At 35.8% G+C, this 11,281-nt stretch overlaps 1 long non-coding RNA gene across 1 annotated transcript; it reads left to right on the plus strand.

The window, feature by feature from the left end:
* Window positions 1-7,573: 7,573 nt before the first annotated feature.
* On the plus strand, window positions 7,574-10,558 carry LOC132190011 (uncharacterized). Its single transcript, XR_009441085.1, has 4 exons — window positions 7,574-7,713; window positions 7,872-7,978; window positions 9,030-9,102; window positions 10,170-10,558. It is a non-coding gene; the product is annotated as an uncharacterized LOC132190011 (long non-coding RNA).
* Window positions 10,559-11,281: the final 723 nt, after the last annotated feature.

The following is an 11,281-nucleotide window of genomic DNA, read 5'->3' on the forward strand; positions in this document are numbered from 1 at the left end:
TTTTTGGTCAGGTTGTGCAATGCTTAATTCCCTTAAGCTTTCTAATTGACCCATGTAACGAGTGTTAAGCCAATGACTCCCAAACCAAATGGTTTTAGGGCATTTGGTGTAATGACACCCCTAAGGACTTACTAACTCGAGTCAAAAAGGTTATGAAACCAAACTAACTATGATTTTAATAAATCAAAATTCTCACATTTTGACGTGAACACTCAGTGCTTAATAAGGCAAGATGTCTAGTTACTTAGTGAAAATCTCACAATGATCAATATATATATATATATATGCCAAAGTATTCATCCAATAAGTCACCCAACTTCACCCAAGACATTGAAACATATACAATCAGATTCACGTGTCATACCTCACAAAATGTACTAATGTGCTTGTGGCAATTTAAAATCAAAACAAGTAAATTCTCAAATGCCAAAAGTAACAAGACTTTAGAACTTCTAACCATCAGATCATGTGTTCAACATTTTAAACTCAGGAATAAAATTCAAATCACTGTTTCTAGATCAACCAAAATCTAAGGAATAACATGACCATGCATTTAAAATATATATATATATATATATATATATATATATATATATATATATATATGGACAAAGTGTGTGTGTGTGTGTGTCTCCCATACCCCCAAACTTGAATTTCACATTGTTCTCAATGTACAGAAAAGATGGAAAGATCATACCAGGGAGATGAGAAAACTGGTTAGAATAGGTATAGCTACCCCAAACTTGAATGCAAAAAACACTTGTCATGGAATGGATTGTCTCCCAAGAGCACTAAGTTTAACGTTTTCAGCCAGACTGATCTGAAATCAAACTACTAAAACGAAACAAAGGAAAACTAAAAAAATATAAAAATAAAATGGAGACTAAAAATAAACCAATCCAACTCAAAAAATAAAGCACAATCATTAGCCACGGATTGTGCTTGTCAAAACAGAGAAAAAAATAGGGAAAATGTGACCTCAAAATAGGTCACATGAGTCTCTGGTCGAGTGCACTTGATCGCACTATACAGTACGGTCGATCGTACTCGTACAGAGTGTGTACGTGGATGTTGCGCTCGAGTGCATAGCAAGGTGCGATCGAGCGCGCGTAAGTGTAGGTGTTGGGCAGCTGCGCTCGAGCCTACCTAGGGTGAGCTCGATTGCAGGGCCGTGTGAAGGAAAACAAATACTTAAACAAAGAAAAGAAGAAAAAAAAATAGACTAAAGTTAACCAAAATAAAAATAAATCAAAAATTAAAAACAAATATAATTCTTTAAACAGACAGAAACTAAAAATAAAAAAAATAAAAAATAAAACAAAAATAACAATAGAAAGATTTAAAAGGATATGGCATTTCAGTTCGTGAAGTGGCCTCAGTACCACTGATCTAGACAGATGCACTCAAGCTCTTTCAGCTTTTGGCTCGAGTGCTTTTGGTAGTAGCTTCACTGCTACTATTCTGGTGAGAAAGCTAGTTGGATTATGTATGGCTCATAGCATACCTCCAAAACTTGCAAGAACACTTGTCCCTAAAACCAATAAATGATACTCCAACCAAATACTAGTCAAGCGTAACGCATTGTTGTAAAAATATAATCAAAGATTTTAATGGAACGACAATTGAGAAGATAAAATCTGGAAGGAGATCATGTACCCTGGCCTGTTGGAGGACTCAAGTGCATAGGGTAGGAATCGTATGGAATGATGGCTAAATTCTGAGATTGATGACCCTGCATGAAAAGGAAACCAATCAGATTCGGAAATTACAGCAACTTCAGTATTGCTGTTCGGACATGCGCTCGATCACACTAATGCAGACAGACACAGAATGAAAACCTAAAAAACAAAAATAAACAAAAGTTAGTGAAATTTAAAGAAAACATAAACATAAAATAGAAAGAAAACAAATAAAATAAAAATAAATAAACCTAAACAAAATGAAATTTAAACAAAAACAGAAACTATAAAACCGAACAGATTATAAAAAGAACTTGAAATTAAAACAAAATTGAAGTTAGTAGCATCAGTACTGCTGTCTGGCTGTGCGCTCGAGCACATTGCCACAACACATAAATATAAAGGGCTCAAAGTAGCTTCAGTACTTCTATCTAGCAGTGGTGCGCTCGATCTCAGGGGCTAGTGCGCTCGATCGCACGGCTAAATAACAGAACAGTGTTGTGGACAAAAAACAGAGAAAAATTAAAAACTCACAAAAAAAAGAATATTAAGCAGAATTTAAAAATTGAACAAAAACAGAAACAAAAAAAAAATAAATAAATAAAATTAAAAATTGAAAAAGAATTAAACTAAACTAAAGGAAAATTTTCTGAACAAAATTTAATGCAATCCCCAGGAACGGCGCCAAAAACTTGTTGTGCCAAATACCCACCTAAATTAATAGGCAAATACTCGATACGTTTTACTCGCAAGTACATAAGATCAAAACGATTGTATAGCAGGCAAATACAAGATCATTCCCTTGAGGATTGGTAAATTATGCTTAGAATGTAATTTCTTATTTAATTAACAAATTTAAAACAATTGTCACATATTGAATTAAAATAATAAAATAAACTAAAAGATTAACTAAGACTAAAAAGGATTAGGGTTTTGAAATCCACCACTAACTATACTCAAATAAGATAAACAATATGCAATTGTTCCAATTATATCAAGATACCCAATGTTTGCCATCCTAATGGCAAGGTATCTACTCTAATTCTTTTCTCTCTGAAAGGATTTAGCATTACACTAAGTTATTTTTCAAGAAAGCATAAATCTATAGAAATTGACAATCACATAAAGCCTAGGGCATGGTATCTACTCTCGGTTCCCCATATTGATTAATTCAAGAACCTATGATGGGGTTCTTTTGTCACTATCTTATACCCAGGACTCGGTCGTCCAAATTGACATAAATAACAAATAACTAATCCAAACATATGCGTATGTTTATCACCGGTCACGAAACAGCCATTGGATCCAAGGCCCATATATTACACACACATTTGATCATAAAGTTAACATATATAGTAAGCCCATGACCGTTAGCCCATACATACCGGTCTACCATGTCATACAACACAATTTATCTAGTCCGTATTTTACATGCATGCTTTTACAAGTCTCACTTTCATTATCATGTTAAGCACAACATTTTTCACAAATACTAGAGTTCAAGTGCAGCAAAAAATATGTTTCTGTGAGGATTGCAAATATGCATGTGTTGGTACACAAAATCGACGTGCAAATGTGGGAAAGTAAATGGCGAACATTATGTGAGTTAAAACTCACCTAGGTCGAATGAAGTCTCTAAGTATTCCTCCAAATGTCCCGGGTCCTCCAAATCTGTGAAAGGCCTTCTATTAGACCTAAATCCAACTAAAATGAACCTAGAATGTGAAAACAGAGGCGATCGGACGACTAGTCAAAATGGCGTTCCCTAGAACGCTTCTGGCTGTAATTTCGGGCTCGAGGCCGTACATCCTCTCAGAGAGTTTCAGGTAGAACCTCATTTGTCCAAGCGTCCTATCCTCCCAAACCAGTTCTAGGTCTATCTAAACTAGTTTCTAAGACCTTCTATCTCAAAATAAGGCCTCCATACATAAGAAAATACGTTGATCATAACAAAATGCTAACCCAACTTAAACAAAGGTCAAAAGGCACAACCTAGCTAAAAATCCAAACCAACGAATAAGCTAGTCTAAAAAGCATAACGACTTAAGAAACAAGTAGGGATTAGAAGGTTACCTCCTAGAAGCCAAAATCTCCAAGGAATCACTTCTTCTCCTCCTCAAATCTCACAACTCACCAAGACACTCACAAAAGGGGTTTCAGAGAGCCCGCGGGGCATAAAATGGGTATGAAAGGGCGAGGAGTAGGGGTATTTGTAGGTGAGAAAAAGCTGAGGGCACTGCAAGTGATTCTGAAAAGTAGCATACGTATGGTACTATAGGGGCGTACATTCGGTATTGTTTACTCAATAGTCCAAAGGTTTCATCGTACGTACAGGTATTATCCAGGAGTTATCCAAAAAGCAGCGTACATATTGTGGTCCCCTTGCGTATGTCCATGTACTATTTGCAGGCATACATATGGTGGTCCCCCCCCCCCACGTATGTCCGTACTAAAAATAAGAGCATACGTATTGTACTATTGGGCGTACGTACGGTCAAAAAGTCTAAATCCCCAAAATGCCCCTCTTAACTATCCCTAGTGACCCGAAACTCGAATTAACCCTCTAACTAAGCTACCCAAGCTTAGTTAATTATTTGGGTCACTACAAAGCATCATGGGAGGCGGAGCAAGGCATGCAAAATCATTATCTGCATTTGTTTGAGACTTGATTTGTATGACTCTTTTCTTAAAAGATTATACTTGGACAATATACCTTTTTCTGTATTCGGTAATGGAATAGTTGACTAAGAAAGAGTTTTCTTTCATCCACAGGGTTATGGCACCTATTCCAGTCGATCTAGATTGCATGTGTAACTACTCTTTCTGTGAATTGATCAATTTGGATGTCGAGATTGACAAGGATTGGTACAACGTAGGCAACATTAAGTACGATGCCTTAGATGATTTACGAGGTGATTTTTCGTAGTTATTTGAGGACAAAGTAGTGCCAGTTAGTGAGGGGGAGGAGATAGCCTAGAAACCTATTGAGCATGATACCGACAATCTACGAACGAGAGGTAAGATTTCACCCTTTTTAAGCGCCGTTCTTTTGGTATTTTATCTTGAAATTTCAAGGATGAAATTTTTATTAGGATGGGAGAATGTAGTGACCCAAATAAATAATTAGGCCTAAGACAACTTAATAAAGGGGTTGATTGGACTTTGGGTCACTAGGGACACTTGGAGGGGCTTTTTGGAATTTTTGAGTTTCGAAGCTACAGTAGATGAATGCTCGTGTGGGGGACCACATGAGCGCTCGTGTGGGGACCAAGCCGAGCACTCGCTGACTTTTTGTTGACTGATGGTTTTTGCCGGCGCGTGCCACCTGCAACTTAAAAATCCCTAGATAAATAGTACACGAGCGCTCAGCACTATAGTACACGAGCGCTCGCACCTTTTCAGAAATTTTCTATAGCGCCCTCAGCTTTTTTCCCTATTTAAACCCACCCCCTATGCCTTTAAACCCTTATTTCAGCCTCTGAAGCCTTAGAGAAACTTTGTTGCTTTGATTCTTGAATGTATGTGAGGTTGTGAGTGTTTTTGGAAAAGAATGAGGTCTTCTTGGAGAGTTTGCTTGTTGAGGTAACCATTGCACTCTCTTTGTGTATTATTAGGTTGTTATGCTAGCTTTTTGTGTTATAATAGCTTAGTTGTTAATATCTATGAGTTTTAAGCTTTAATCGAGTTTTAAGTTTTCATTTTCGTTTAGACTTAATCTTGTTACTTGAGGACGTTGTTGTGGTTAGGAGATATTAGAAACCATTTCTGTAGCTTAAGGACCCGTCGAAAAGGCTCGGGAGCACGTTGGACCAAATGAGGTCCCACTTCGGCCGAGCGCTCGCCCTTAGGGATGAGCACTCGCCTAGAGACATTCCAAGGAACATCATCTCGGCCCGATGTTCTGCTGCCCCTATTTTGGCATTTTAGGTTCGTTTTAGTTGGATTTAGGACTAATAGTAGGTTTTCCACATATTTGGAAAACCCGGATCGCGTAGAGGATTACTTGGGGGATTTGTTCGACTCTGGTGAGTTTTAACTCACATAATGCTCGCTATTCATTTTCCTGCATTACACGACTATTTTGTGTACCAAAACATGCATATTTACAACTCTCACAATATACACTTTGCTCCACCATGAACTCTTATCATTTGTGAAAATGTGTTATTTAACAAGATAATGACATTGAGATTTGTAAAAGCATGCATATAAAATAAGGATAAGATTAATTGCATTATATGACATGGTACACCGGTACGTGCGGGATAACGGTCATGGGCTTACCATAAATGTTAACTTTATGGTCAAATGTGTGAGTTGTTATATGAGCCTGTGATCCAACTATTGTTTCGTGACCGGCGCAGCCTTAACGGGCGGTCACTACAGACAGGACGTACATCATTAGAAGGGTGGGCCACCCGAGGTCGGACTCGGTCGGGTTGCTAGTGTTATGGACGATAACGTATAATGGTCAGGGCACTGGTATTGTATTATAGGTCCCTCAGGATAGTGCCAACCTTGCTGAGAATGGGTAATATCTTTGGTAGACCATACTGTTGAACTATCACCGTTTCTCATACTATAAGCATGTACTATATCTATACTACAATCATGGATAATTTTCATACCTAGAATATTGCATACTGTACTAAACGGAGTTCATCACTAAAATAGCATGGCTATTGTGTGCATTATCTCTAAGTCCTTGAACTTACCCCTTTTTATTCCCCCCCCAATTATGTATAAATTGCGCGGTTTAGCTAGCGTAGAGGAGGATGCCTTCAGATTGGATCATGGTGGTTGCTTTGGACCTGATTCAAGTTATTTTTGAAGACATGGACCAGGTATGGCTGAAGTCTATGTTGGACGATGGATGGACCATCCGAGCAAAGATAATAGAGATAGTGATCATGCTTGCACTACTTAAGATTATGCGTTAATATGATACTTGTGATATTTTGATGATCGATCTTTCACCATACATTTGATGACCTATTTATAATGTGATGCTTTATCTTTACTCTGGTAGTTGTGCTTGTGATGTCTAATTATTGCTTTCTATTCTTGTAGTTTAAAGTCTTCCATTGTATTCTCTTGTTTATGAGAGATAATGATTCCTGAGTCTTATCTCGTGAAGGATGTAAGCTAGGAGATGAACTATGGAGTCAATTACTAGTTAGTTGATTTTCACGGGGAGTTACAGTTGGTATCAGAGCCTTATGCTCTAATGACTGCAAGATAGGAGGAAAGAAAGCCTAGGCAATGATCACACCAGAGAATATGCTAGTTAGCTATTAGGGTTTTGAACAATTTTTTATCCATTTTTTATTCATTTTTTAACAAATTTTTAAAGAACAACGTAGTTTAACACATAAACCATTTAAGGACTTTATTTTATTTTATTTTTAATTTTTTAAAGTACATGTATATGTAAATTAATGTAAATTTGGGGTAAAATATTTTAAATTTTTCAATATGGGATCCTTTTGGCGCAATTTGGCTCAATGGCCAAAATTGAAAATTGGCCCAAAGGCCTAACTTTGAATAAAACGGTTATAGTGGGCATTATATGTTCTAACCGCCAACTATTCACCTAGCGGATGCCATTAGTGAAATTTAGTAACCGCCTAAGCAGTTATGGCCAATAACCAATAATCGTACCCGCCTTTTCACCCCTATAAATCATACCTATGATACATAATAGGGTTGCTGCTCTCGATTTTTTTATTTTTGGTCTAATTCCTTCTAACTTTCCTTTTTTTTATTTTATTTCTTTTTTATTTTTTTATTTTTTTTATGAATTACTTAGAAATAAATATAAAAACCAAAAATAAAAACACCTAAATTACGATTGTACCCCTATGAATTACTTTTCTTTGTTCTCGTCCTTATTTGCTTCTGGCCATAAACTCACGCCCATTTTCTTCCTCTCAAACACCGTTGACTCCACGCATGGTGCCGTTCTGAGCAGACACAGACGACTTGCCCATCTACGAGACGACTCCTCGGCTCCTCTCTCCCTCTCTCTCTATTGGTACTCCTCGTTCTTGAACTCTGATAGATAATTGCAAGATTTGGGATCACGCTTTCCTCTTTAATTATTTTGTAAAAAAAAAATTATGTCTGTATATTTTATGAATCATCCAGCCCTGCTCATGTGTTTCTGATGTTGATTTTTGATTATATGGTTAGTGGGTTCGTCGCTTTCGAAGCTATGAACTGGATTCAGCGCAAGATCTATCTTTACAATGTCACTTTTGGGCTCTACATGTTGGATTGGTGGGAGCGTTATCTTTTCAGTATCCTCTATTGCTTTCTTTTCTCCAATGATCTGCTTTCTTTGATATATGCCTGTTAGATTGTGATTTAATGTTGTATTGTTGATAAAGTGCAACTGTGGAATTTACCCTGTTCAAATTTGGATAACTTTTACAAATTCGTCCATTTGCCAAAAAAAAAACATTTTGCAGGTGCCATGTAGTAATTCTTGTTGCTTTAAGGATTTGGTAATCTACCCCAGCCCCCAATTCTTGTTGCTTTAAGGATTTGGTAATCTTCCCCAGCCCCCAGGGTTTCATCGAATGAGCTGCTTGAGTAAGAACCAGAATTTTCAGTGGAAGTTTGGTTCAAAAGATTAAGCTGATGGGGACTATTGATTTAATTATTTAGATAATATTCTCACACTCTTTTCACGTATGAGCTCGAACTCTCCCTGTGTTAGGATTCAAATTCAAGACTATTGCTCTTATATCATGTTAATCACCGGTTATTTCAAAAGCTTTTGTAGAAAGAAAATAAGGATCTTAATCTTTTAATTACATATTCTAATATTTTTGTTTACAATTTATTTTGTGAACCTTTTGTCAACTAATTTGCTTGCAATACTCCTAGTGTAATTTTTTAATGAGGCGAAAAAATAAAAGTGAATTTGAGGCCTTGGTTTACAAGGACTTTTCTGGTCTTGTTGGTTTTACCTGCCACCTCTCAATAGAAAGTGATTTTCTGCCGTTATATGCTTGTATAAGATTGCACTTGAGTTTTAATTACCAGTTAGCCCAAAAAATTTAGGACCGTAAGAAATGGTGATTTAGTCATTTAATTAATGTTCTAACGGTTTCATTTACAATTTAGTTTGTTGTGAACCTTTAGTCAATTTGCTTGCAATGCTCCTAGTGTAATCTTTAAAAAATAGTTATAGAATGAGGCGAAAAAACGACAGTGAATGTGAGGCCTTGGTTTACGAGGCGTTTTCTGGTCTTGTTGGTTTTACCTGCCACCTCTCAACAGAAAGTGATTTTCTGCTTGTATGCTTGTATGATATTGCACTTGAGTTCCTAAATCTTTTACCAGATGCTTTGGTGATTGTCTTGATGTGGTTCATTCTTTTCAATGGATCGCGATCCGTAACTGAGTTCTGCAAGAGGTAACCAATGAACCCTTATCTCTGGTTCCTCTCTGTTAGCATGACTACCACTTCACTACTTCACAAAAATTAGTTGCATTGCACTTGGTCACTATGGCTTATTCGCCTAATTCTAATGTTTGTTGCAGCTTTATATGTGCTATCTTTCTTTCATTCTTTATGGTATTTTTTTCAAAGCATATGTCATGACTGGGATTTGATGATTGTGGAGTCTGGAGTTTAGTTAATGTTGGTTCAGCATGATGAATAATGATAGTGTCTTTTGATAATAATCATTTTGCTGCCTTAGAAGTAAATGAAGAAAATAAAGCAAAGATAAAAATTACAAAGCTTTTCAGTTATTTCATGTTCAAACGACAAAAGCCGTGCAGGGCTTATTGCTCCAGGCATTGCTCTGTACAAGCAAATCCTTTGATAGATTCAATTTTTGCCTGAATGAGTTGGAATGTCTTTCATAAGAGAGTCTTGGATTCTAGGTTCAGATTAGCTCTTGTTTTGTTTGCCTCTGTTCTATTCACAGATGACTCTTCTATACTTCTTTCTCATATGCCAAGGGGGAGGCTTTGTTTGGCAAAGCCTTTTCTTTAGACACTGTAATTGATGTAGATTGATGTGAAAAAAAAAAAGAAAAAAGTTAAGAATGTTTGGTATAAAAATGTGAAAAAGTGATATGGAAAAGTGAAAAGTTTTGTTTTATAATGATTTTTTTATTTGAATAATAATAAAAAGTGAATGATGTGATATAAAAAGTGAAAAAAGTTAGAATATTTTGATGTTGATTTTTTTGAGAAATGGTGATGAACAGTAACAAAGGAAAAGGAAAGGCTTTGCCAAACAAAGCCAAAATCTCTTTGAATGGCATCACCTTGCGCAATTATTAGCATAGCAGATACTTTAATAAACACAGGATCAGCATATGTAGCACCATGCTGTTCATGCTACTGTAACAGCTCTGTAATGTGGGGTCCTTTTATGTTAGTGCAACTTTATTAGAAGATAATTATTGTTCCCTTTAATTAAAGTTGGTGAATTGAATCCTTAAAAATGTTTTTGTGCCTATATTTTAGGTGGGGTGTGCATCTCAAACATGATTGGAAGGATTCAGCAGCACAAATACATGGGGTTTGAGTACCTCTTCTAGTACAAAGCATAGGGTGTTCCTTTAGATTTTTCTTTATTCAAAGTCCTTTTTCCTTTCTGATTCCTAGATGTAATATTTCCTGGTGTTATAGCATATCCTAAGGCTGAAAACTCTTTCTGCATTATACCATTTCTTGGGTCCACTGGATGAAAGATGTCTATTACCTCTGTGTATTGCTTAAAATCTTGTTATTTTCGCTTTCAATGTCATAGCATCGGTTGATGAGAAATTTTTGGTGCATTTGGCTGCCACGAGACAGATAAGGTCATACAATAATGTTGTCAAATCATGTTTCTTGTAAGAATTTTCAGCTATGCTTTGTTTTCTTGATTGATTTCTTATGTATTTATGTTAAACTCAATTTTCACTTACATAATTGAGGACACAAGTTTGTGAAAGTACAAAAAGATCACCTCAAGCAAATGTAAGTAAAAACATAAATACTTGGGAAAGTCATTTTTGGCCCTTGTGGTTTGGGTTTGTATCAAGGAAAATATTAGACTTTCAACTATTTTACAAATTTTTTTTAATGACTTGATATGTGTCGGCATATGATTAGAAAATGTTTTTTAAAAAAATTAGTGGCCGATGTGTTTCTAATCACATGTTAACATGTGTCACTACAAGTATAACATGTGTCACTACAAATAACTATACGTGTGACATTACTCTAATCTCTACGGAATATACTAGACTTCTAAGTACTTTATGATGTTTCACATGTGATTGGAGGATATTAAAATTATATTTTTTAGTGGTGAATGTGTCTTAATCATATCCTAATGAATAATTGTAGAAGTCTCTCTTGTGTTGCTTTTGTGTCACTCAAAAAATAAGGTGGTTTTTAATATTAATATCTGATCAAAATTCAATAATAATTAATCACAAAGCCCAATGATAATTTTAAGAGCTGTATTATTATTAGAGTGACATAATAATGACTTGTATTACTTTAGCATTACTTTATGTTAATACATGTCAAAAGCTGTAAAAAAAAGTTTTGAGTAATGCTATTCGTCCAACTCCTTTATAACTCTT

The sequence above is a fragment of the Corylus avellana genome, chromosome ca8 (genome assembly GCF_901000735.1).
Source record: "Corylus avellana chromosome ca8, CavTom2PMs-1.0".
Lineage (NCBI taxonomy): Eukaryota > Viridiplantae > Streptophyta > Magnoliopsida > Fagales > Betulaceae > Corylus > Corylus avellana.